Source organism: Hypomesus nipponensis, chromosome 19, assembly GCF_054491055.1.
Source record: "Hypomesus nipponensis isolate SF chromosome 19, ASM5449105v1, whole genome shotgun sequence".
Taxonomy (NCBI): domain Eukaryota; kingdom Metazoa; phylum Chordata; class Actinopteri; order Osmeriformes; family Osmeridae; genus Hypomesus; species Hypomesus nipponensis.
In genome coordinates this window covers 20,235,001-20,237,500 of record NC_140379.1, presented here as the reverse complement: position 1 = coordinate 20,237,500, position 2,500 = coordinate 20,235,001, and the positions used below count along the sequence as shown (strand labels likewise).

The window sequence follows — 2,500 nt, the reverse complement described above, 5'->3', positions numbered from 1 at the left end:
CATTTTGACACGAGAGAGAGAGAGAGTGAGACCACCTTGCATTGTCAATTGCCAAATCTGTATATGGATAAGTAGCCTATGGTTGTCAACTTATTTCGTACGGCCATACCAGCCTGGCAACGCCCGATCTCGTCTGATCTCGGAAGCTAAGCAGGGTCGGCCCTGGTTAGTACTTGGACGGGAGACCGCCTGGCAATACCAGGTGCTGTATGCTCTTTTGCTCATTCACTTAGAAACTGAAATGTTGCAATATGCACAAGTAGTCCTTCATGAAAGGGGCTGGAAGCAGTTTTCATTTTGACACGAGAGAGAGAGAGAGAGAGACCACCTTGCATTGTCAAATGCCAAATCTGTATATGGATAAGTAGCCTATGGTTGTCAACTTATTTCGTACGGCCAAACCAGCCTGGTAACGCCCAATCTCGTCTGATCTCGGAAGCTAAGCAGGGTCAGGCCTGGTTAGTACTTCGATGGGAGACCGCCTGGAAATACCAGGTGCTGTATGCTCTTTTGCTCATTCACTTAGAAACTGAAATCTTGCAATATACACAAGTAGTCCTTCATGAAAGGGGCTGGAAGCTGTTTTCAATATGACACGAGAGAGAGAGAGAGACCACCTTGCATTGTCAATTGCCAAATCTGTATATGGATAAGTAGCCTATGGTTGTCAACTTATTTCGTACGACACGAGAGAGAGAGAGAGAGAGAGAGAGAGAGAGAGAGAGAGAGAGACCACCTTGCATTGTCAAATGCCAAATCTGTATATGGATAAGTAGCCTATGGTTGTCAACTTATTTCGTACGACACGAGAGAGAGAGAGAGAGAGAGAGAGAGAGAGAGACCACCTTGCATTGTCAAATGCCAAATCTGTATATGGATAAGTAGCCTATGGTTGTCAACTTATTTTGTACGGCCACACCAGCCTGGCAACGCCCGATCTCGTCTGATCTTGGAAGCTAAGCAGGGTCGGGCCTGGTTAGTACTTGGATGGGAGACCGCCTGGGAATACCAGGTGCTGTATGCTCTTTTGCTCATTCACTTAGAAACTGAAATGTTGCAATATGCACAAGTAGTCCTTCATGAAAGGGGCTGGAAGCAGTTTTCATTTTGACATGAGAGAGAGAGAGAGACCACCTTGCATTGTCAATTGCCAAATCTGTATATGGATAAGTAGCCTATGGTTGTCAACTTATTTCGTACGGCCATACCAGCCTGGCAACGCCCGATCTCGTCTGATCTCGGAAGCTAAGCAGGGTCGGGCCTGGTTAGTACTTGGACGGGAGACCGCCTGGCAATACCAGGTGCTGTATGCTCTTTTGCTCATTCACTTAGAAACTGAAATCTTGCAATATACACAAGTAGTCCTTCATGAAAGGGGCTGGAAGCTGTTTTCATTATGACACGAGAGAGAGAGAGAGACCACCTTGCATTGTCAATTGCCAAATCTGTATATGGATAAGTAGCCTATGGTTGTCAACTTATTTCGTACGACACGAGAGAGAGAGAGAGAGAGAGAGAGAGAGAGAGAGAGAGAGAGAGAGAGAGACCACCTTGCATTGTCAAATGCCAAATCTGTATATGGATAAGTAGCCTTTGGTTGTCAACTTATTTTGTACGGCCACACCAGCCTGGCAACGCCCGATCTCGTCTGATCTCGGAAGCTAAGCAGGGTCGGGCCTGGTTAGTACTTGGATGGGAGACCGCCTGGGAATACCAGGTGCTGTATGCTCTTTTGCTCATTCACTTAGAAACTGAAATCTTGCAATATGCACAAGTAGTCCTTCATGAAAGGGGCTGGAAGCTTTTTTCATTTTGACACGAGAGAGAGAGACCACCTTGCATTGTCAATTGCTAAATCTGTATATGGATAAGTAGCCTATGGTTGTCAACTTATTTCGTACGGCCATACCAGCCTGGCAACGCCTGATCTCGGAAGCTAAGCAGGGTCGGGCCTGGTTAGTACTTGGATGGGAGACCGCCTGGGAATACCAGGTGCTGTATGCTCTTTTGCTCATTCACTTAGAAACTGAAATCTTGCAATATGCACAAGTAGTCCTTCATGAAAGGGGCTGGAAGCTGTTTTCATTTTGACACTAGAGAGAGAGAGAGAGACTACCTTGCATTGTCAATTGCTAAATCTGTATATGGATAAGTAGCCTATGGTTGTCAACTTATTTCGTACGGCCATACCAGCCTGGCAACGCCCAATCTCGTCTGATCTCGGAAGCTAAGCAGGGTCGGGTCTGGTTAGTACTTGGATGGGAGACCGCCTGGGTATACCAGGTGCTGTATGCTCTTTTGCTCATTCACTTAGAAACTGAAATCTTGCAATATGCACAAGTAGTCCTTCATGAAAGGGGCTGGAAGCTGTTTTCATTTTGACACGAGAGAGAGAGAGAGAGAGACCACCTTGCATTGTCAATTGCCAAATCTGTATATGGATAAGTAGCCTATGGTTGTCAACTTATTTCGTACGGCCATACCAGCCTGGCAACGCCCG

The 2,500-nt window shown here is 46.3% G+C and overlaps 2 non-coding genes and 6 pseudogenes across 2 annotated transcripts in view; all 8 read left to right on the top strand.

Moving 5' to 3' along the window:
- The first annotated feature begins 95 nt into the window (after positions 1 to 95).
- Positions 96 to 214, top strand: LOC146249421 (5S ribosomal RNA; annotated as a pseudogene).
- A 174-nt stretch (positions 215 to 388) lies between these two features.
- Positions 389 to 507, top strand: LOC146249420 (5S ribosomal RNA; annotated as a pseudogene).
- Positions 508 to 905: 398 nt separating this feature from the next.
- Positions 906 to 1,024, top strand: LOC146249419 (5S ribosomal RNA; annotated as a pseudogene).
- Positions 1,025 to 1,194: 170 nt separating this feature from the next.
- On the top strand, positions 1,195 to 1,313 carry LOC146249418 (5S ribosomal RNA; annotated as a pseudogene).
- A 297-nt stretch (positions 1,314 to 1,610) lies between these two features.
- Positions 1,611 to 1,729, top strand: LOC146249417 (5S ribosomal RNA). Its single transcript, XR_014734037.1, has one exon. It is a non-coding gene; the product is annotated as a 5S ribosomal RNA (ribosomal RNA).
- A 166-nt stretch (positions 1,730 to 1,895) lies between these two features.
- Positions 1,896 to 2,004, top strand: LOC146249416 (5S ribosomal RNA; annotated as a pseudogene).
- A 172-nt stretch (positions 2,005 to 2,176) lies between these two features.
- On the top strand, positions 2,177 to 2,295 carry LOC146249415 (5S ribosomal RNA; annotated as a pseudogene).
- Positions 2,296 to 2,469: 174 nt separating this feature from the next.
- The window catches only part of LOC146249414 (5S ribosomal RNA), a 119-nt gene continuing 88 nt past the window's right edge, over positions 2,470 to 2,500 (top strand). Inside the window, exon 1 of the ribosomal RNA XR_014732705.1 lies at positions 2,470 to 2,500. This exon is cut by the window's right edge and continues 88 nt beyond it. This is a non-coding gene — a ribosomal RNA (5S ribosomal RNA).